The 22,293-nt window shown below is 37.8% G+C and overlaps 24 pseudogenes; all 24 read right to left on the bottom strand.

The window, feature by feature from the left end:
* Positions 1 to 78: 78 nt before the first annotated feature.
* Positions 79 to 197, bottom strand: LOC130699846 (5S ribosomal RNA; annotated as a pseudogene).
* A 239-nt stretch (positions 198 to 436) lies between these two features.
* LOC130699858 (5S ribosomal RNA) lies at positions 437 to 555 on the bottom strand (annotated as a pseudogene).
* Positions 556 to 900: 345 nt separating this feature from the next.
* LOC130699868 (5S ribosomal RNA) lies at positions 901 to 1,019 on the bottom strand (annotated as a pseudogene).
* A 345-nt stretch (positions 1,020 to 1,364) lies between these two features.
* Positions 1,365 to 1,483, bottom strand: LOC130699869 (5S ribosomal RNA; annotated as a pseudogene).
* Positions 1,484 to 1,828: 345 nt separating this feature from the next.
* Positions 1,829 to 1,947, bottom strand: LOC130699870 (5S ribosomal RNA; annotated as a pseudogene).
* Positions 1,948 to 2,292: 345 nt separating this feature from the next.
* Positions 2,293 to 2,411, bottom strand: LOC130699847 (5S ribosomal RNA; annotated as a pseudogene).
* A 345-nt stretch (positions 2,412 to 2,756) lies between these two features.
* LOC130699848 (5S ribosomal RNA) lies at positions 2,757 to 2,875 on the bottom strand (annotated as a pseudogene).
* A 345-nt stretch (positions 2,876 to 3,220) lies between these two features.
* On the bottom strand, positions 3,221 to 3,339 carry LOC130699849 (5S ribosomal RNA; annotated as a pseudogene).
* A 345-nt stretch (positions 3,340 to 3,684) lies between these two features.
* On the bottom strand, positions 3,685 to 3,803 carry LOC130699850 (5S ribosomal RNA; annotated as a pseudogene).
* Positions 3,804 to 4,148: 345 nt separating this feature from the next.
* Positions 4,149 to 4,267, bottom strand: LOC130699852 (5S ribosomal RNA; annotated as a pseudogene).
* A 345-nt stretch (positions 4,268 to 4,612) lies between these two features.
* LOC130699853 (5S ribosomal RNA) lies at positions 4,613 to 4,731 on the bottom strand (annotated as a pseudogene).
* Positions 4,732 to 5,076: 345 nt separating this feature from the next.
* LOC130699854 (5S ribosomal RNA) lies at positions 5,077 to 5,195 on the bottom strand (annotated as a pseudogene).
* A 345-nt stretch (positions 5,196 to 5,540) lies between these two features.
* On the bottom strand, positions 5,541 to 5,659 carry LOC130699855 (5S ribosomal RNA; annotated as a pseudogene).
* Positions 5,660 to 12,084: 6,425 nt separating this feature from the next.
* On the bottom strand, positions 12,085 to 12,203 carry LOC130699856 (5S ribosomal RNA; annotated as a pseudogene).
* A 345-nt stretch (positions 12,204 to 12,548) lies between these two features.
* On the bottom strand, positions 12,549 to 12,667 carry LOC130699857 (5S ribosomal RNA; annotated as a pseudogene).
* A 345-nt stretch (positions 12,668 to 13,012) lies between these two features.
* LOC130699859 (5S ribosomal RNA) lies at positions 13,013 to 13,131 on the bottom strand (annotated as a pseudogene).
* Positions 13,132 to 13,476: 345 nt separating this feature from the next.
* LOC130699860 (5S ribosomal RNA) lies at positions 13,477 to 13,595 on the bottom strand (annotated as a pseudogene).
* Positions 13,596 to 13,940: 345 nt separating this feature from the next.
* LOC130699861 (5S ribosomal RNA) lies at positions 13,941 to 14,059 on the bottom strand (annotated as a pseudogene).
* Positions 14,060 to 14,404: 345 nt separating this feature from the next.
* On the bottom strand, positions 14,405 to 14,523 carry LOC130699862 (5S ribosomal RNA; annotated as a pseudogene).
* Positions 14,524 to 14,868: 345 nt separating this feature from the next.
* Positions 14,869 to 14,987, bottom strand: LOC130699863 (5S ribosomal RNA; annotated as a pseudogene).
* A 345-nt stretch (positions 14,988 to 15,332) lies between these two features.
* Positions 15,333 to 15,451, bottom strand: LOC130699864 (5S ribosomal RNA; annotated as a pseudogene).
* A 346-nt stretch (positions 15,452 to 15,797) lies between these two features.
* On the bottom strand, positions 15,798 to 15,916 carry LOC130699865 (5S ribosomal RNA; annotated as a pseudogene).
* Positions 15,917 to 16,260: 344 nt separating this feature from the next.
* LOC130699866 (5S ribosomal RNA) lies at positions 16,261 to 16,379 on the bottom strand (annotated as a pseudogene).
* Positions 16,380 to 16,724: 345 nt separating this feature from the next.
* On the bottom strand, positions 16,725 to 16,843 carry LOC130699867 (5S ribosomal RNA; annotated as a pseudogene).
* Positions 16,844 to 22,293: the final 5,450 nt, after the last annotated feature.

The following is a 22,293-nucleotide window of genomic DNA, read 5'->3' as shown; positions in this document are numbered from 1 at the left end:
TACTAGAATTCACCACGAGATGGTTCGTACTTCCCTGTGATTCATCCAAAAACGGCTAGGTGGATATAAAAGTTTTGATGCCAACAGCATCCCGTATTCCCAAGCGGTCACCCATCTAGGTACTAACGGAACCCGACGTAGCTTAACTTCCTGGAGCTGACGAGACAAGGTTTGTTCTACGTGGTATGGCCGTTGACAATTCAGTTCCAAAATAAAATGAATACACTCCAGTAATGTCCATTAAAACCAGCACAAGTACAATTGATTTATATAGTTAAGGATATTGGACTGGTAACCATCGCGTTCGGTCAACCACAAAAATGCAAACATATAAAATTCACTTTCTTGAAAGAGGTCATACTAGAATTCACCACGAGATGGTTCGTACTTCCCTGTGATTCATCCAAAAACGGCTAGGTGGATATAAAAGTTTTGATGCCAACAGCATCCCGTATTCCCAAGCGGTCACCCATCTAGGTACTAACGGAACCCGACGTAGCTTAACTTCCTGGAGCTGACGAGACAAGGTTTGTTCTACGTGGTATGGCCGTTGACAATTCAGTTCCAAAATAAAATGAATACACTCCAGTAATGTCCATTAAAACCAGCACAAGTACAATTGATTTATATAGTTAAGGATATTGGACTGGTAACCATCGCGTTCGGTCAACCACAAAAATGCAAACATATAAAATTCACTTTCTTGAAAGAGGTCACTTTTCTCACGGAAATGCACCATTCTTTTTGTATTTCGTTTTAAAATACCTCTAGTTTATAGAAGATGAAATTTCAAAACTGACCACTAGGTGGCGTTTTAGAAAATACTAGAATTCACCACGAGATGGTTCGTACTTCCCTGTGATTCATCCAAAAACGGCTAGGTGGATATAAAAGTTTTGATGCCAACAGCATCCCGTATTCCCAAGCGGTCACCCATCTAGGTACTAACGGAACCCGACGTAGCTTAACTTCCTGGAGCTGACGAGACAAGGTTTGTTCTACGTGGTATGGCCGTTGACAATTCAGTTCCAAAATAAAATGAATACACTCCAGTAATGTCCATTAAAACCAGCACAAGTACAATTGATTTATATAGTTAAGGATATTGGACTGGTAACCATCGCGTTCGGTCAACCACAAAAATGCAAACATATAAAATTCACTTTCTTGAAAGAGGTCACTTTTCTCACGGAAATGCACCATTCTTTTTGTATTTCGTTTTAAAATACCTCTAGTTTATAGAAGATGAAATTTCAAAACTGACCACTAGGTGGCGTTTTAGAAAATACTAGAATTCACCACGAGATGGTTCGTACTTCCCTGTGATTCATCCAAAAACGGCTAGGTGGATATAAAAGTTTTGATGCCAACAGCATCCCGTATTCCCAAGCGGTCACCCATCTAGGTACTAACGGAACCCGACGTAGCTTAACTTCCTGGAGCTGACGAGACAAGGTTTGTTCTACGTGGTATGGCCGTTGACAATTCAGTTCCAAAATAAAATGAATACACTCCAGTAATGTCCATTAAAACCAGCACAAGTACAATTGATTTATATAGTTAAGGATATTGGACTGGTAACCATCGCGTTCGGTCAACCACAAAAATGCAAACATATAAAATTCACTTTCTTGAAAGAGGTCACTTTTCTCACGGAAATGCACCATTCTTTTTGTATTTCGTTTTAAAATACCTCTAGTTTATAGAAGATGAAATTTCAAAACTGACCACTAGGTGGCGTTTTAGAAAATACTAGAATTCACCACGAGATGGTTCGTACTTCCCTGTGATTCATCCAAAAACGGCTAGGTGGATATAAAAGTTTTGATGCCAACAGCATCCCGTATTCCCAAGCGGTCACCCATCTAGGTACTAACGGAACCCGACGTAGCTTAACTTCCTGGAGCTGACGAGACAAGGTTTGTTCTACGTGGTATGGCCGTTGACAATTCAGTTCCAAAATAAAATGAATACACTCCAGTAATGTCCATTAAAACCAGCACAAGTACAATTGATTTATATAGTTAAGGATATTGGACTGGTAACCATCGCGTTCGGTCAACCACAAAAATGCAAACATATAAAATTCACTTTCTTGAAAGAGGTCACTTTTCTCACGGAAATGCACCATTCTTTTTGTATTTCGTTTTAAAATACCTCTAGTTTATAGAAGATGAAATTTCAAAACTGACCACTAGGTGGCGTTTTAGAAAATACTAGAATTCACCACGAGATGGTTCGTACTTCCCTGTGATTCATCCAAAAACGGCTAGGTGGATATAAAAGTTTTGATGCCAACAGCATCCCGTATTCCCAAGCGGTCACCCATCTAGGTACTAACGGAACCCGACGTAGCTTAACTTCCTGGAGCTGACGAGACAAGGTTTGTTCTACGTGGTATGGCCGTTGACAATTCAGTTCCAAAATAAAATGAATACACTCCAGTAATGTCCATTAAAACCAGCACAAGTACAATTGATTTATATAGTTAAGGATATTGGACTGGTAACCATCGCGTTCGGTCAACCACAAAAATGCAAACATATAAAATTCACTTTCTTGAAAGAGGTCACTTTTCTCACGGAAATGCACCATTCTTTTTGTATTTCGTTTTAAAATACCTCTAGTTTATAGAAGATGAAATTTCAAAACTGACCACTAGGTGGCGTTTTAGAAAATACTAGAATTCACCACGAGATGGTTCGTACTTCCCTGTGATTCATCCAAAAACGGCTAGGTGGATATAAAAGTTTTGATGCCAACAGCATCCCGTATTCCCAAGCGGTCACCCATCTAGGTACTAACGGAACCCGACGTAGCTTAACTTCCTGGAGCTGACGAGACAAGGTTTGTTCTACGTGGTATGGCCGTTGACAATTCAGTTCCAAAATAAAATGAATACACTCCAGTAATGTCCATTAAAACCAGCACAAGTACAATTGATTTATATAGTTAAGGATATTGGACTGGTAACCATCGCGTTCGGTCAACCACAAAAATGCAAACATATAAAATTCACTTTCTTGAAAGAGGTCACTTTTCTCACGGAAATGCACCATTCTTTTTGTATTTCGTTTTAAAATACCTCTAGTTTATAGAAGATGAAATTTCAAAACTGACCACTAGGTGGCGTTTTAGAAAATACTAGAATTCACCACGAGATGGTTCGTACTTCCCTGTGATTCATCCAAAAACGGCTAGGTGGATATAAAAGTTTTGATGCCAACAGCATCCCGTATTCCCAAGCGGTCACCCATCTAGGTACTAACGGAACCCGACGTAGCTTAACTTCCTGGAGCTGACGAGACAAGGTTTGTTCTACGTGGTATGGCCGTTGACAATTCAGTTCCAAAATAAAATGAATACACTCCAGTAATGTCCATTAAAACCAGCACAAGTACAATTGATTTATATAGTTAAGGATATTGGACTGGTAACCATCGCGTTCGGTCAACCACAAAAATGCAAACATATAAAATTCACTTTCTTGAAAGAGGTCACTTTTCTCACGGAAATGCACCATTCTTTTTGTATTTCGTTTTAAAATACCTCTAGTTTATAGAAGATGAAATTTCAAAACTGACCACTAGGTGGCGTTTTAGAAAATACTAGAATTCACCACGAGATGGTTCGTACTTCCCTGTGATTCATCCAAAAACGGCTAGGTGGATATAAAAGTTTTGATGCCAACAGCATCCCGTATTCCCAAGCGGTCACCCATCTAGGTACTAACGGAACCCGACGTAGCTTAACTTCCTGGAGCTGACGAGACAAGGTTTGTTCTACGTGGTATGGCCGTTGACAATTCAGTTCCAAAATAAAATGAATACACTCCAGTAATGTCCATTAAAACCAGCACAAGTACAATTGATTTATATAGTTAAGGATATTGGACTGGTAACCATCGCGTTCGGTCAACCACAAAAATGCAAACATATAAAATTCACTTTCTTGAAAGAGGTCACTTTTCTCACGGAAATGCACCATTCTTTTTGTATTTCGTTTTAAAATACCTCTAGTTTATAGAAGATGAAATTTCAAAACTGACCACTAGGTGGCGTTTTAGAAAATACTAGAATTCACCACGAGATGGTTCGTACTTCCCTGTGATTCATCCAAAAACGGCTAGGTGGATATAAAAGTTTTGATGCCAACAGCATCCCGTATTCCCAAGCGGTCACCCATCTAGGTACTAACGGAACCCGACGTAGCTTAACTTCCTGGAGCTGACGAGACAAGGTTTGTTCTACGTGGTATGGCCGTTGACAATTCAGTTCCAAAATAAAATGAATACACTCCAGTAATGTCCATTAAAACCAGCACAAGTACAATTGATTTATATAGTTAAGGATATTGGACTGGTAACCATCGCGTTCGGTCAACCACAAAAATGCAAACATATAAAATTCACTTTCTTGAAAGAGGTCACTTTTCTCACGGAAATGCACCATTCTTTTTGTATTTCGTTTTAAAATACCTCTAGTTTATAGAAGATGAAATTTCAAAACTGACCACTAGGTGGCGTTTTAGAAAATACTAGAATTCACCACGAGATGGTTCGTACTTCCCTGTGATTCATCCAAAAACGGCTAGGTGGATATAAAAGTTTTGATGCCAACAGCATCCCGTATTCCCAAGCGGTCACCCATCTAGGTACTAACGGAACCCGACGTAGCTTAACTTCCTGGAGCTGACGAGACAAGGTTTGTTCTACGTGGTATGGCCGTTGACAATTCAGTTCCAAAATAAAATGAATACACTCCAGTAATGTCCATTAAAACCAGCACAAGTACAATTGATTTATATAGTTAAGGATATTGGACTGGTAACCATCGCGTTCGGTCAACCACAAAAATGCAAACATATAAAATTCACTTTCTTGAAAGAGGTCACTTTTCTCACGGAAATGCACCATTCTTTTTGTATTTCGTTTTAAAATACCTCTAGTTTATAGAAGATGAAATTTCAAAACTGACCACTAGGTGGCGTTTTAGAAAATACTAGAATTCACCACGAGATGGTTCGTACTTCCCTGTGATTCATCCAAAAACGGCTAGGTGGATATAAAAGTTTTGATGCCAACAGCATCCCGTATTCCCAAGCGGTCACCCATCTAGGTACTAACGGAACCCGACGTAGCTTAACTTCCTGGAGCTGACGAGACAAGGTTTGTTCTACGTGGTATGGCCGTTGACAATTCAGTTCCAAAATAAAATGAATACACTCCAGTAATGTCCATTAAAACCAGCACAAGTACAATTGATTTATATAGTTAAGGATATTGGACTGGTAACCATCGCGTTCGGTCAACCACAAAAATGCAAACATATAAAATTCACTTTCTTGAAAGAGGTCACTTTTCTCACGGAAATGCACCATTCTTTTTGTATTTCGTTTTAAAATACCTCTAGTTTATAGAAGATGAAATTTCAAAACTGACCACTAGGTGGCGTTTTAGAAAATACTAGAATTCACCACGAGATGGTTCGTACTTCCCTGTGATTCATCCAAAAACGGCTAGGTGGATATAAAAGTTTTGATGCCAACAGCATCCCGTATTCCCAAGCGGTCACCCATCTAGGTACTAACGGAACCCGACGTAGCTTAACTTCCTGGAGCTGACGAGACAAGGTTTGTTCTACGTGGTATGGCCGTTGACAATTCAGTTCCAAAATAAAATGAATACACTCCAGTAATGTCCATTAAAACCAGCACAAGTACAATTGATTTATATAGTTAAGGATATTGGACTGGTAACCATCGCGTTCGGTCAACCACAAAAATGCAAACATATAAAATTCACTTTCTTGAAAGAGGTCACTTTTCTCACGGAAATGCACCATTCTTTTTGTATTTCGTTTTAAAATACCTCTAGTTTATAGAAGATGAAATTTCAAAACTGACCACTAGGTGGCGTTTTAGAAAATACTAGAATTCACCACGAGATGGTTCGTACTTCCTGTGATTCATCTAAATAAATATAACAAACCCTTATCTTATCTTCTTATTTTACTTTACGAATATTGCGCATGAGCAACTGGGTGCTGTTTAGCCTCGGTGGCTTTTTATGTCGTCTGCTTGAGTCAATTGACACGAGTCTCTCATCTCTCACTTCTCTTAATATAATCTTTGCAGCAAGTGGTAAGTTGTAGTGTGGTTAATATATAATTATATTAAAGATAATGCATTAATACATAAGCTCTAGGAAATAATAACGTAACGAGTGCATGTCTAAAGAATGCATCTCTACTTTGTTCTCAACAGGTTATGGGCCCAGACTCATTAGTTTATTAAATGGCAACTCAAAATTTATCAGCGAATGATCTGAGGGATTACGCCAAATTTAATGGCGTAAATTTTCCCCAATGGCGGTATGGCGTTATGTTAAAACTAAGAAGGAAGAAATTGGAAAATCTTGTGCTCGGGCAAGAATTGAAGCCAACAGAGGTAATTCACATAACATAACTATACGTGCAAGTGTTAACAGACATTATAGCAGTAGCTGGCTTTAACATTATTCATGAAGAGAATTCCACCGAACAGGTGATGAGTATTCCACAATGAATTTGTGAAGTTATTTCAACGGTTTCCACCCATATGGTGATGAGTGTACTATAGTGAATTTTACGAAGCTCTTTTAATGGATTCCACCGATATGGTGATGGTTTTATCACAGTGATTTATTTCCTCAAATTATTTTAATGGATTCCACCAACATGGTGATGAGAAGGCCACATGAAACTTTGAAACGTAATTTTTTTCTGACTATTAAAAAGGATTGATCTTCACTAACGAAGTGACTTGAGTTACTATGATACGATTCTGCTGGATTCCACCCCTAAGGTGAAGAGTATAACACTATTGATTTCGGGATGTTAAGTAATTAATATTCCCATGATGTTCTCTAAAAATGAAGTTAATTTTGGTTGAATTTTTGAACCTGAAATTTATTTTGCTGAGTGTTGGACAGAATAAAAATAACAAAATCTGTTTTTGCTCTCTTAATGCAGACAAGAAACGATGAAAATGGAGTGACAAATCAAGATGCTATTGACACATGGATTGAAAGAGATGTGGACGCTTGTTCAATAATTTACTACAACATCGAACCATCGTATCAAACATCAATTGAAGGATCGTCCACGTCAGCTGAAATGTGGAACAGATTAGCTCAAGAATATGCACAAGTAGCAGTTGCTAATACCAGTCAACTCACAGCAAAATTTTTTCAGTACATTATGGATCCGGAACATACGATATCATCGCATGTCAACAGAATGAGGCAGATGGCAGAAGAACTTAAAAGTGTTGAAGCTCCTGTCTCCGAACAACAACTTATTGAGAGGATCTTACAAACACTGCCTCCGAGCTACTATAACTTTATTTCGGCATGGGAAAGTGTCCCTTTGCCTGAGCGCTCCATTTCCAGTCTTACGTCACGCCTAATACTCGAGGAAACAAGAATGAAAAGCAGGACAAGCAGCCAAAATCCAGCTGATATTGCCTTTTTTGCATCTCACCCAAACAGCAAACAACAGCAGCCAGCTGACTGTAACTCTGGGATGGCATATTCAGCAAGTAGAAATTATCACAGTGTTAGAGGAGGCTATCCTGGCTTACGAGGTAATCGAGGAATCTCATCTGGATATCGAGGAGGTTATTCTGGATATCATGGCAGTGCTCACAGTTTTCGTGGAAGAGGTTTTCACCGAGGGCTTAGCTTTGACAAAGTCTATTGCTGGGCATGCAACCAACCAGGACATAAGGCTTTCACATGCAGAAACAAGGGAAGAAATGAAGAAGAAAGAGCGTCAAGACGGAACAAATTCGACAGCAACCGCAACTTTAACAACAATAACAACGGATTCTCTGCCTTGTCTTCTTTCTGTTTTGTAGCAAGAAAACCAACGGACTGGTACGCTGATTCCGGAGCAACACACCACATGTCCGAACAAAGAAATTGTTTTACAGATTTCAAAGATATTCTCCAAGGGACATGGCATGTTAATGGTATAGGATCAGCCCAGTTGTCAGTACTTGGTGTCGGAAAGATTGAAGTGTACTCCATTGTAAGTGGCGAGAGAAAAGAAGGAGAACTAACAAATGTACTCTTTGTTCCTGGACTTGGTACAAATTTATTTTCCATTGGTGCCGCTACTGAAACTGGCATCACAGCACATTTCAGCGACAACGAGGTTTCATTCAAAATGAAGAATGAAGAGGTAATGGTGGGTCAAAGGCTAGGCAAGTCCCTATACCACATGAAGATTTTTGCCAAACATATGAACCAAGAAATATCTACAGCTACTGTTGCCAAAACTCAAAACTCACTGACACTCTGGCATCAAAGACTAGCCCATTTAGGCAACAAAATGATTCTAAAGATGATATCAAGTAACTCTGTTGAGGGTTTATCGCTCAAAAAGGAAAACATGGAACACGACCTGTGTGAAGGATGCATCTTTGGAAAAATGCATAGATCTCCATTTCCGACAGGCCGTATCAGAGCCAAAGAAGTCGGTGAAATCATTCACTCTGATGTCGGTTTTGTAAACACCTCAACACCAAGTGGAGAGACCTGCTTCGTATTATTTAAAGACGATTTCAGTGGTTGGACTAAGGTCTACCTCATGAAGAGCAAAGCAGAAGCCGACGACAATTTTGTCAAATTTGTAGCATTTCTAGAAACAACTACGGGAAAGAAAGTAAAAATTCTAAGAACAGACCAAGGTGTGGAGTATAAGAAGAACGAAAGCTGGCGAGAGGGACGTGGCATCATTCATCAAACTTCTAATCGCTATACTCCACAGCAAAATGGAGTGAGTGAGCGAATGAATCGCACAGCCATGGAGTCTACGCGAAGCGCCCTATACATGAGCAGAAACAACCCTTCAAGTCTGTTACTAAAAGGCAACAAAAGAGTATTGGAATTATGGGGTGAATTCCTGCGTAGTTCTATCTATGTCTTGAATCGCACACTCTCGGGTTCATCTACGAAGACTCCATTCGAATTATTCTACAAAAGGAAACCTAATATCGAGAATCTACGGGTGATAGGCTGTAGAGCCTATGCGCATATCCCTGACTGTTTAAGGAAGAAACTGGATTCCAAGGCAGTACCGTGTTGGCTAGTAGGCTATGGCGAAGAAACAAAGGGCTGGATCTTATGGGAACCAGTGTCTAGGAAATTCTTCTCAAGTCGTGACGTCATATTTAACGAAGATTTGCTGATCAATGACTTCAGTGACGAATCGAAACAAAACGAAAGCAGTCTTTTTGACCCAATCCTTCTCACAACAGAGATTCTTGGCCTGGTAAAGAATTTTTTTAAATTTGCCTTTCTGGTATTTAACTAATTTTTTTTGTCTTTATTTTTTTTTGGAAATTCTTTTACCGGTTAGCTAGAGCCGGTTCAGGAATTAACTGAGCCGACATTGGAAGCTGAGAACATGGCTTCGGCGAACGTCCAGGATCATGACAGGGAGTCGATTCATGATCAGGTCCAACCAATGGAAAAGGGAGAAGATGAAACAAATAATGAGAATGAAGAACTGCGTGTTGATCCACAACTGGAAGTGGAACAGGAAAACGACAACCAACATCCAATAGTCGTACAAAATGACCCACTTGTTGACATGAATGAGTTCGTCTTCGCTGAAGGAAATGACATTCCAGCCCAACGGGTAGAGCAACCAATCCAGCTACCCCGCAGATCCTCTCGTCCAAAACAATACAACGCAAGATACAATGAATACCGACAGTCTCTAGGAAGACCTCTTGCAAAAATAGGACTCATTGGTACACTAATAATTTTTCTCTATTGCTTTGTTCTTTAGAATACAACTCTTTCAAAGCAAAACAAATCGGGCAATAGACTAATTTTTTTTTCTCCTTTTTTCTTATCGGATCGTATCGTTTATCCAAATAACAGAATCGTTCATAAAGAAGCATGCGTCAGCCTTGTTTACTGAAGCCTTTGAACCACAAAGCTATCAAGAAGCCCAAGCCTCTCCAGAATCCGATAAATGGATGGAAGCATACAGGAAAGAGTATAACTCACTGATGGGAAACCAGACATGGGAACTCGTACTTCTTCCGGAAGGATGCACAGCTATCAACTGCAAAATGATTGGAAAATTAAAACCAGCGTATGAAGGAGTACCTGAAGTGTACAAAGGCAGACTTGTTGCAATTGGATCAAGACAAAGATACGGCATCGATTACGATGAAACTTTTGCCCCAGTTCCACATAGTGAGGCAGTGAAAGCTACACTGGCCGAAATCGCATCGCTGGATCTCGAATTGATCCAGTTTGATATTAAGACAGCATTCTTATACGCAAAACTAGACAAACATATCTACATGAGACAACCAGAGGGTTTTGTAGTTCCCGGAAAAGAAAATTTTGTTTGCAAGCTAAACAAATCATTGTATGGCCTAAAGCAAGCACCTCGACTGTGGTTCAAGAAATTCGACGATGTTCTACTTAAATTCGGATTGAAAAACAGCACCGCGGATAGGTGTGTTTACGTTCGAAGGACAAAGGATGAGACCACTTTTGGTGTAATTCATGTGGACGATGCTATTTTTGGAAGTAACAAAATGCAGGTTCTAATTGATATCAGAACACACCTTGGGGAAGAATTTCAGATCCATTCGCTACCCCCAACGCGATTTATCGGCATCAACATCAAGCGTGATCGCCAGAAGAAAAGAATCTTTATGTCACAACCGCATGTAGTTGACAAACTGGTAGCAAGATTTGGATGGCAGAATGTAAAGCCAAAAGCTGTTCCCGCAGACCCAAACGTGCGTCTCAGCTCCTGCTTGAAGTCGAAGAGCGAGGGAGAGAAAATTGAGCACTACCGGGAACCAGTTGGCGCTCTTCTCTATTTGGCTCTGCAAACGCGCCCAGATCTTGCATACGCTGTTGGCCAAGTTGCAAGGTATTGTCAAAACCCCAAAGCTGAGCACTGGCAAGCAGTAGTCAACATAGCCGGATATCTCAACGGAACGAAAGACTATGGCATTTGGGTCGGCGGAGACAGAAGCGGACTGGTTGGATATTCGGATGCTGATTTTGCTGGAGATATCAACGACCGTAAATCTACGTCTGGAAGCATTTTCTTTTTCCATGGTGGACCAGTAGCCTGGGCCAGCAAGAAGCAACCTTGCACTGCCCTCTCGACAACTGAAGCAGAATATATATCTACTTGTGAATCCGCAAAAACTGCTGTCTGGCTAAGTTACCTACTGCAAGACTTCACTGGTGAGGAACAAAAGAAGGTGCCACTATACTGTGACAACCAAGCGGCTGTCCGACTGGTTTACAATGCCGAATTTCATCAGCGCACTAAACATATTCAACTAAGATGGCACTGGATTAAGGAACAAGCAGCAAACAATATTATAGAAGTTAAATTTGTAGGAACCGAAGACCAACTTGCTGATATATTTACTAAGCCACTAACAGCACCAGCCTTCAGTAAGATGAGGAGCAGGATCGGTGTAGGGAAGCTGTCTGATTAGATCAATAAGGGTTTGAGGGAGAGTGTTGATATTAAATAAATATAACAAACCCTTATCTTATCTTCTTATTTTACTTTACGAATATTGCGCATGAGCAACTGGGTGCTGTTTAGCCTCGGTGGCTTTTTATGTCGTCTGCTTGAGTCAATTGACACGAGTCTCTCATCTCTCACTTCTCTTAATATAATCTTTGCAGCAAGTGGTAAGTTGTAGTGTGGTTAATATATAATTATATTAAAGATAATGCATTAATACATAAGCTCTAGGAAATAATAACGTAACGAGTGCATGTCTAAAGAATGCATCTCTACTTTGTTCTCAACACAACCACAAAAATGCAAACATAAAATTTACTTTCTTGAAAGAGGTCACTTTTCTCACGGAAATGCACCATTCTTTTTGTATTTCGTTTTAAAATACCTCTAGTTTATAGAAGATGAAATTTCAAAACTGACCACTAGGTGGCGTCTTAGAAAATACTAGAATTCATCGCGAGATGGTTCGTACTTCCCTGTGATTCATCCAAAAACGGCTAGGTGGATATAAAAGTTTTGATGCCAACAGCATCCCGTATTCCCAAGCGGTCACCCATCTAGGTACTAACGGAACCCGACGTAGCTTAACTTCCTGGAGCTGACGAGACAAGGTTTGTTCTACGTGGTATGGCCGTTGACAATTCAGTTCCAAAATAAAATGAATACACTCCAGTAATGTCCATTAAAACCAGCACAAGTACAATTGATTTATATAGTTAAGGATATTGGACTGGTAACCATCGCGTTCGGTCAACCACAAAAATGCAAACATATAAAATTCACTTTCTTGAAATAGGTCACTTTTCTCACGGAAATGCACCATTCTTTTTGTATTTCGTTTTAAAATACCTCTAGTTTATAGAAGATGAAATTTCAAAACTGACCACTAGGTGGCGTTTTAGAAAATACTAGAATTCACCACGAGATGGTTCGTACTTCCCTGTGATTCATCCAAAAACGGCTAGGTGGATATAAAAGTTTTGATGCCAACAGCATCCCGTATTCCCAAGCGGTCACCCATCTAGGTACTAACGGAACCCGACGTAGCTTAACTTCCTGGAGCTGACGAGACAAGGTTTGTTCTACGTGGTATGGCCGTTGACAATTCAGTTCCAAAATAAAATGAATACACTCCAGTAATGTCCATTAAAACCAGCACAAGTACAATTGATTTATATAGTTAAGGATATTGGACTGATAACCATCGCGTTCGGTCAACCACAAAAATGCAAACATATAAAATTCACTTTCTTGAAAGAGGTCACTTTTCTCACGGAAATGCACCATTCTTTTTGTATTTCGTTTTAAAATACCTCTAGTTTATAGAAGATGAAATTTCAAAACTGACCACTAGGTGGCGTTTTAGAAAATACTAGAATTCACCACGAGATGGTTCGTACTTCCCTGTGATTCATCCAAAAACGGCTAGGTGGATAAAAAAGTTTTGATGCCAACAGCATCCCGTATTCCCAAGCGGTCACCCATCTAGGTACTAACGGAACCCGACGTAGCTTAACTTCCTGGAGCTGACGAGACAAGGTTTGTTCTACGTGGTATGGCCGTTGACAATTCAGTTCCAAAATAAAATGAATACACTCCAGTAATGTCCATTAAAACCAGCACAAGTACAATTGATTTATATAGTTAAGGATATTGGACTGGTAACCATCGCGTTCGGTCAACCACAAAAATGCAAACATATAAAATTCACTTTCTTGAAAGAGGTCACTTTTCTCACGGAAATGCACCATTCTTTTTGTATTTCGTTTTAAAATACCTCTAGTTTATAGAAGATGAAATTTCAAAACTGACCACTAGGTGGCGTTTTAGAAAATACTAGAATTCACCACGAGATGGTTCGTACTTCCCTGTGATTCATCCAAAAACGGCTAGGTGGATATAAAAGTTTTGATGCCAACAGCATCCCGTATTCCCAAGCGGTCACCCATCTAGGTACTAACGGAACCCGACGTAGCTTAACTTCCTGGAGCTGACGAGACAAGGTTTGTTCTACGTGGTATGGCCGTTGACAATTCAGTTCCAAAATAAAATGAATACACTCCAGTAATGTCCATTAAAACCAGCACAAGTACAATTGATTTATATAGTTAAGGATATTGGACTGGTAACCATCGCGTTCGGTCAACCACAAAAATGCAAACATATAAAATTCACTTTCTTGAAAGAGGTCACTTTTCTCACGGAAATGCACCATTCTTTTTGTATTTCGTTTTAAAATACCTCTAGTTTATAGAAGATGAAATTTCAAAACTGACCACTAGGTGGCGTTTTAGAAAATACTAGAATTCACCACGAGATGGTTCGTACTTCCCTGTGATTCATCCAAAAACGGCTAGGTGGATATAAAAGTTTTGATGCCAACAGCATCCCGTATTCCCAAGCGGTCACCCATCTAGGTACTAACGGAACCCGACGTAGCTTAACTTCCTGGAGCTGACGAGACAAGGTTTGTTCTACGTGGTATGGCCGTTGACAATTCAGTTCCAAAATAAAATGAATACACTCCAGTAATGTCCATTAAAACCAGCACAAGTACAATTGATTTATATAGTTAAGGATATTGGACTGGTAACCATCGCGTTCGGTCAACCACAAAAATGCAAACATATAAAATTCACTTTCTTGAAAGAGGTCACTTTTCTCACGGAAATGCACCATTCTTTTTGTATTTCGTTTTAAAATACCTCTAGTTTATAGAAGATGAAATTTCAAAACTGACCACTAGGTGGCGTTTTAGAAAATACTAGAATTCACCACGAGATGGTTCGTACTTCCCTGTGATTCATCCAAAAACGGCTAGGTGGATATAAAAGTTTTGATGCCAACAGCATCCCGTATTCCCAAGCGGTCACCCATCTAGGTACTAACGGAACCCGACGTAGCTTAACTTCCTGGAGCTGACGAGACAAGGTTTGTTCTACGTGGTATGGCCGTTGACAATTCAGTTCCAAAATAAAATGAATACACTCCAGTAATGTCCATTAAAACCAGCACAAGTACAATTGATTTATATAGTTAAGGATATTGGACTGGTAACCATCGCGTTCGGTCAACCACAAAAATGCAAACATATAAAATTCACTTTCTTGAAAGAGGTCACTTTTCTCACGGAAATGCACCATTCTTTTTGTATTTCGTTTTAAAATACCTCTAGTTTATAGAAGATGAAATTTCAAAACTGACCACTAGGTGGCGTTTTAGAAAATACTAGAATTCACCACGAGATGGTTCGTACTTCCCTGTGATTCATCCAAAAACGGCTAGGTGGATATAAAAGTTTTGATGCCAACAGCATCCCGTATTCCCAAGCGGTCACCCATCTAGGTACTAACGGAACCCGACGTAGCTTAACTTCCTGGAGCTGACGAGACAAGGTTTGTTCTACGTGGTATGGCCGTTGACAATTCAGTTCCAAAATAAAATGAATACACTCCAGTAATGTCCATTAAAACCAGCACAAGTACAATTGATTTATATAGTTAAGGATATTGGACTGGTAACCATCGCGTTCGGTCAACCACAAAAATGCAAACATATAAAATTCACTTTCTTGAAAGAGGTCACTTTTCTCACGGAAATGCACCATTCTTTTTGTATTTCGTTTTAAAATACCTCTAGTTTATAGAAGATGAAATTTCAAAACTGACCACTAGGTGGCGTTTTAGAAAATACTAGAATTCACCACGAGATGGTTCGTACTTCCCTGTGATTCATCCAAAAACGGCTAGGTGGATATAAAAGTTTTGATGCCAACAGCATCCCGTATTCCCAAGCGGTCACCCATCTAGGTACTAACGGAACCCGACGTAGCTTAACTTCCTGGAGCTGACGAGACAAGGTTTGTTCTACGTGGTATGGCCGTTGACAATTCAGTTCCAAAATAAAATGAATACACTCCAGTAATGTCCATTAAAACCAGCACAAGTACAATTGATTTATATAGTTAAGGATATTGGACTGGTAACCATCGCGTTCGGTCAACCACAAAAATGCAAACATATAAAATTCACTTTCTTGAAAGAGGTCACTTTTCTCACGGAAATGCACCATTCTTTTTGTATTCTCTTTTTAAAATACCTCTAGTTTATAGAAGATGAAATTTCAAAACTGACCACTAGGTGGCGTTTTAGAAAATACTAGAATTCACCACGAGATGGTTCGTACTTCCCTGTGATTCATCCAAAAACGGCTAGGTGGATATAAAAGTTTTGATGCCAACAGCATCCCGTATTCCCAAGCGGTCACCCATCTAGGTACTAACGGAACCCGACGTAGCTTAACTTCCTGGAGCTGACGAGACAAGGTTTGTTCTACGTGGTATGGCCGTTGACAATTCAGTTCCAAAATAAAATGAATACACTCCAGTAATGTCCATTAAAACCAGCACAAGTACAATTGATTTATATAGTTAAGGATATTGGACTGGTAACCATCGCGTTCGGTCAACCACAAAAATGCAAACATATAAAATTCACTTTCTTGAAAGAGGTCACTTTTCTCACGGAAATGCACCATTCTTTTTGTATTTCGTTTTAAAATACCTCTAGTTTATAGAAGATGAAATTTCAAACTGACCACTAGGTGGCGTTTTAGAAAATACTAGAATTCACCACGAGATGGTTCGTACTTCCCTGTGATTCATCCAAAAACGGCTAGGTGGATATAAAAGTTTTGATGCCAACAGCATCCCGTATTCCCAAGCGGTCACCCATCTAGGTACTAACGGAACCCGACGTAGCTTAACTTCCTGGAGCTGACGAGACAAGGTTTGTTCTACGTGGTATGGCCGTTGACAATTCAGTTCCAAAATAAAATGAATACACTCCAGTAATGTCCATTAAAACCAGCACAAGTACAATTGATTTATATAGTTAAGGATATTGGACTGGTAACCATCGCGTTCGGTCAACCACAAAAATGCAAACATATAAAATTCACTTTCTTGAAAGAGGTCACTTTTCTCACGGAAATGCACCATTCTTTTTGTATTTCGTTTTAAAATACCTCTAGTTTATAGAAGATGAAATTTCAAAACTGACCACTAGGTGGCGTTTTAGAAAATACTAGAATTCACCACGAGATGGTTCGTACTTCCCTGTGATTCATCCAAAAACGGCTAGGTGGATATAAAAGTTTTGATGCCAACAGCATCCCGTATTCCCAAGCGGTCACCCATCTAGGTACTAACGGAACCCGACGTAGCTTAACTTCCTGGAGCTGACGAGACAAGGTTTGTTCTACGTGGTATGGCCGTTGACAATTCAGTTCCAAAATAAAATGAATACACTCCAGTAATGTCCATTAAAACCAGCACAAGTACAATTGATTTATATAGTTAAGGATATTGGACTGGTAACCATCGCGTTCGGTCAACCACAAAAATGCAAACATATAAAATTCACTTTCTTGAAAGAGGTCACTTTTCTCACGGAAATGCACCATTCTTTTTGTATTTCGTTTTAAAATACCTCTAGTTTATAGAAGATGAAATTTCAAAACTGACCACTAGGTGGCGTTTTAGAAAATACTAGAATTCACCACGAGATGGTTCGTACTTCCCTGTTATTCATCCAAACACGGCTAGGTGGATATAAAAGTTTTGATGCCAACAGCATCCCGTATTCCCAAGCGGTCACCCATCTAGGTACTAACGGAACCCGACGTAGCTTAACTTTTTTTTTTTTTTTTTTTTTTTAACCAACAGCATCCCGTATTCCCAAGCACGGTCACCCATCTAGGATACTAACGGAATATAAAATTTACCGACGTAGCTTTTTCACGGAAAACATTCTTTTTTTTTTTTTTTTTTTTTTTGATTTTTTTAATTTTTTTTTTTTTTTTTTTATTTTTAATTTTTTTTTTTTTTTTTTTTTTAGTAGATGGCGTCCTTGAATGGTTTTAATGTTTTATACTAGGTGGCACTGCTGTATGTTTACAAAATGTTAAGTGTCAAACCATTTTTGATAATCTGGGTAATTTCTTATTTCATTTTCTAAGATTTTAATTGAATTAATAAAATAATACATGAAATTTAGTTTTTTCCTTTTCTTCCATATAATTAAACTGAGGTTAGCTGCTAAAAATATTGCCTTATTTTGACTTTTCTTTGGTTTTTCTGGAAAGTCAAATAAATAAATTTGTTGTTTAGTTGGAATGAAAGTGTTATTATACATTGCTGAGATTTTCCTTTTGACTATTTGTACAGCTGGTTTTGTTATTTTACAATTAAATAAGTGATCTATATTTTCGTGTTGATCGCACTGATCGCATTTTGGGTTAATATCTTGCTTGCATTTTATTAATCTATCTTTTGTTGGGAGAACATTGTGAATTTGTAAAAACATGTGTTCTTTTAATAGTGGAGATAAAAACTTTTTCGTTATTGCTTTAAAGCCAGGTTTAAAATTTATATTGGGACATTTTGAGATGATCTTTGGAGGTTTTTGTTCTTCCTTTATTAGACTAGCGTAAATTTCTTTGGCTGTAATTTCCTGGGTTAAGTTTTTCGTTTCTGATAAATTTATTATATATTCAGTTGATGATACTAAAAATTTTGGAGGTGTTTCACAGTTTGGTCCTGGGTTCACTGGAAAAATGTTTCTTAATTTAAGACCAATCCAATATTTTAAGACTTTACTATTTTCTCCATTTGTTATGTCCGTGAAATCATTTAAAATTGTTTTTAAAAAAAGAGAATTGTACTTTACTTTTGTATTGACAAGATTTAAACCCCCTTCTGGTATAGTTTGGTAAAGCTCTTTTTTTGCTATGCTTTCTAGCTGATGCCTCCATATGAAATTGTGTCCTAACTGTTGAATTTTGTCTGAATATTGTTTTGGTATTGGTAAAATTTTTGCTAAATGTGATAACCTAGGAACAATAAAACTGTTAAAAAATGTTACTTTTTGTTGTATTGTTAATAGTCTGTTAAAAGTGTTTTGTATAGTTTGCTGTATTTTTGTAACTAGTGTGGTGCAGTTTTGGTCAATTGTTGTTGAAATGTTTTCGTGCCAACATATTCCAAGCATTTTCATTTTCTCCACTGGTTTTATCCAAGTATCTGGCCATGGGATTACTTCTGCACGGCTACCTATTTTTAAAAAATGAGATTTTCCTTTATTAACTCTTGAATTTGTGGCCTTCTCGAAGACTTCAATGCATCGTTCCAGTTTTGTTAGTTCCGTCGGTTTGTTAATAAAAATTGAAATGTCGTCTACGAACGCACTAACTTGGTGACTTGCCTGGGCTATTTTTATTGGTTCAATTTCTTTTTTCAGTAATCTAAGAAAGGGCTCAATAAAAATGATATATAAATACATTGCCAATGGACATCCCTGTCTTACCCCTCTTGTTAGGAGAATTTCTTCTCCAAGTGCTTTGTTGATAAAAACTTTACTAGTTGAGTTTTCGTATAAAATTTGTATATAATTAATAAAAGTGTCATGGAAACCAAATTTGAGTAGTACTTCATATAAAAATGTTCTATCTACCATGTCGTAAGCTTTTTCAAAATCGAGACTTACAATTGCTGCTCCTCTTGTTCTGTTTCTATACAAATATGCATTCCCTCTTTCAGTATCATATTGCTCTTCTGTTGAGAAATATTCAATAATATTTCTAAATGTTAGTAAATTCTGCGTTATATCTCTGTTTTGAATCCCACCGGTTTGTTCTTTACTGATAATGTTTGGTAAAATATTTTTAAGTCTTATGGTTAAAATTTTTGCTAAAATCTTGTAGTCAGAACATAAGAGGCTAATTGGTCTCCAGTTCCCTAATACGGTTTTGCTACCTCCTTTGTGTATAAGAGTAATTATTCCACTCGATTGCGTTTTGCTAAGATTATTGGAATTTAAAATAAATCTGAACATGTTCGTAATTTCATTCTTTAAAAAAGGCCAAATTTTCTTATAAAACTCAATGGGCAATCCATCGATACCTGGCGATCTTCCTTCCTGTAGTGTATTTATTGCATTTAAAACTTCACTTTCCGAAATCAATTTTACAAGTTGTTGATTAATATCTTCTGTTAAGATAGGTTGTATGTTTTCTAAAATGGCCCATCGTTCTTGTATATCGTGATTTTTCAATGTGTATAGTTCTTTGTAAAAATCATGTATTGTTTCGTGTATTTCCTTCTTCTGCGTTCCATTGCTTTCCAAGTGCTTTATAGTTCGACCTTCTCCATTAGTCTTTTCTTTAATTAAGTTCGCTACTGTGCTGACCTCATTATTTACTAGGTAATTTAGTTTTCCCCTGATTTGTTTTCCATTTTCCTCTATCTTGTGAATGTCTTTTAATTTATTTTTAAATAAATAATAATCTTCCAAATTTCTTCCTCCATTATCAATTTCTGATTTTACTTGATCGAGGCATTTTTCATAAAATTTTTTCATTGTGTTCTTTTCTTTCGTTTTGTTTTTGCAGAATTTTTGACTTAGTTTTCTAAATTTTTCCTTTATTTCTTTTTCCCACCAATCTACTATAGATGGATACTCGTGTAATTTCCTTTTTGCTTTTAAAATAAAATTTTCCAATTCTTCCTGAAAATCTGGGTCTTCAAGTACACTGGTATTAAGTTTCCATAATATGTTTTTTTTCACTGGTTTACATATGGTTCCCTCCAATTCTAACATGACAGCTATGTGGTCACTATATGCAAAATTTACATTGGTGCAATTTCTTATGATATGTTTGTGCTTTGACTGTATATAGATTCTATCGATTCTCGATTTTCCATTTGGGCTGATAAAAGTGTACGTTTTCGCATCTGGGTTCATCGTTCTAAAAGCATCGATATATTTTAGTCGATCAATCAGATTTTTGAGTTGGTGATTTATTTTTTTTTTATTCCTTCTCTATCTCTTGCGTCAATTATACAGTTAAAATCCCCTAGAATTATTGTGTTTTCATCGTTAGCTTTTAAAAATTTCGGTAAAACGTGAAGGAAGAATAAATGTCTGTTTGCTGCTGTCTCGTTTTGGGTTGGGGCGTATATATTTACAATGATAAAATCTTTGAAATGCACTCTTATTATTCTTCCCGATTCTTCCTTTTCTATTTCAATTACTTCTATTTCTTTTTTGTATATAATGATAGTTCCAGATCTTTTGTTCTCGATGTTATTATTTATGACTGCTACATAATCTATATGAAGGTCAATAAGCGTGTTAATATTAGTTTCTTGCAAAGACAAAATATCTGGCTTGTGTTTACTAAGAAATTTATTTAAAAATTGTTGTTTGCTGCTATCTTTTATTCCGTTTATATTAAGAGTGATAATCTTAATCATAAAAATATGTTTTGAATAGAAGAACCCTTTTAAAGTATTGGTGTAAAATTTGTGTTTTGGGGGCTTGGGTTTTCACCGTCTATTTCAATGTTTTGATACGTATCTGTGTTATTTTTTCTAAAACGAGCTATATTTTTTTCCTTTTCATTTCCCTTATCTTCCTCTTCTTCCTTATCTGATTTCTCCTTTCCCCCTGTTAAGTTTATTGTTTCTACATTTTCCGGAGAATTACTTTCACGCAATTCGCTATCCACTTGCTTTGCAACTTCTACTTCTCCTGAGCTGCAAGGCCATTCCTTATTTATTTCTTCTTCAGTCGGTGAGTTCCCTATATCTGAATTTTTCTGAATATTGGTTTCTGTCCACTGGACTACACTTGGCTGATCTTTTTCAGAAATTTCATGTTTGTCCTTGTTTTGATTGAAATTTTTCTTTTGTTGTTCACCAATATCTTTTCTTCCTGCTTTAACATTAGGTTTTACTCTCTTCCTGATTCTCTTGCATTTTTCTTCTCTTTTTCCTTTTTCTTCCGAATCATCTGATACTTTCCTTTCTCTTTTCTTGTTATATTGCTCTTCTTCTTCTATTTCTGATTCCGATATTTCAGTTTCATGGGTTTTTGCTACCATTGGTAGTCCCATATTCTTATTTGTCTGGGCATGTTCTGCCTCATTTACAATGTCCTGCAGAGCATTAATTGCCGAAGTGAACGCAGGGCTGCCTCCCACTGCTTGGCTGTAGGATTTCCTTCCAGCCTCACAATGTCTAGCTTCGTGATCTTCTGAGTCGCACCTGGCACACGTTTTTATTTGGCCTGTATAGGAAATCGCAAATCGATTTTCCATAACTGAAATAAATGACGGAATATTCTTTGTGACAATCATTTCAACTGTTAATTTTTCCCTTTTAGTTTTCAGAAGGTCTAACGCTGGTATTTCAAATTCAATTTTTTTTATTTTTCCATAAGGCTCCAGAATTTTGTGAAAAACTTTAATGTCCATTTCGTCCGGTACATATTTAATTTGGACTTTTTTCCAAGGACTGCCGGCCATGAACACCGGTATGATGTGTATCTTTCCATGTTTCTCGAATGGGATTCCTTGAGAATGACGTTTGAAAAACATTTCAAACTGATGCTGGTGACGAAACTTTGCGACAACATTTTTGGTGTGATAGTGAAGATCTATAACAATCAATTGGTCGTCGACTATCCCCAGTTTCATGAACCATCTATGAACCTCAATTTCAAGTGGAACAAAGTCAACCTCCTTGAAGCTGAAAAATAGTGTCTTTTCCCTTTTGATTTCCATTTTACGTTCGAAGAGTGCAATTGTGCTTTTTTTTTTGTTTTTTTGTTTATTTTTGTATGAATTTGTGCAGAAGGGCAAACTGAGATGTGAATTAGTTGTTGATGGA

The sequence above is a fragment of the Daphnia carinata genome, chromosome 10, assembly GCF_022539665.2.
Source record: "Daphnia carinata strain CSIRO-1 chromosome 10, CSIRO_AGI_Dcar_HiC_V3, whole genome shotgun sequence".
Lineage (NCBI taxonomy): Eukaryota > Metazoa > Arthropoda > Branchiopoda > Diplostraca > Daphniidae > Daphnia > Daphnia carinata.
The sequence above is the reverse complement of the archived record's forward strand: the minus strand, read 5'-3'. Positions and strand labels throughout refer to the sequence as shown.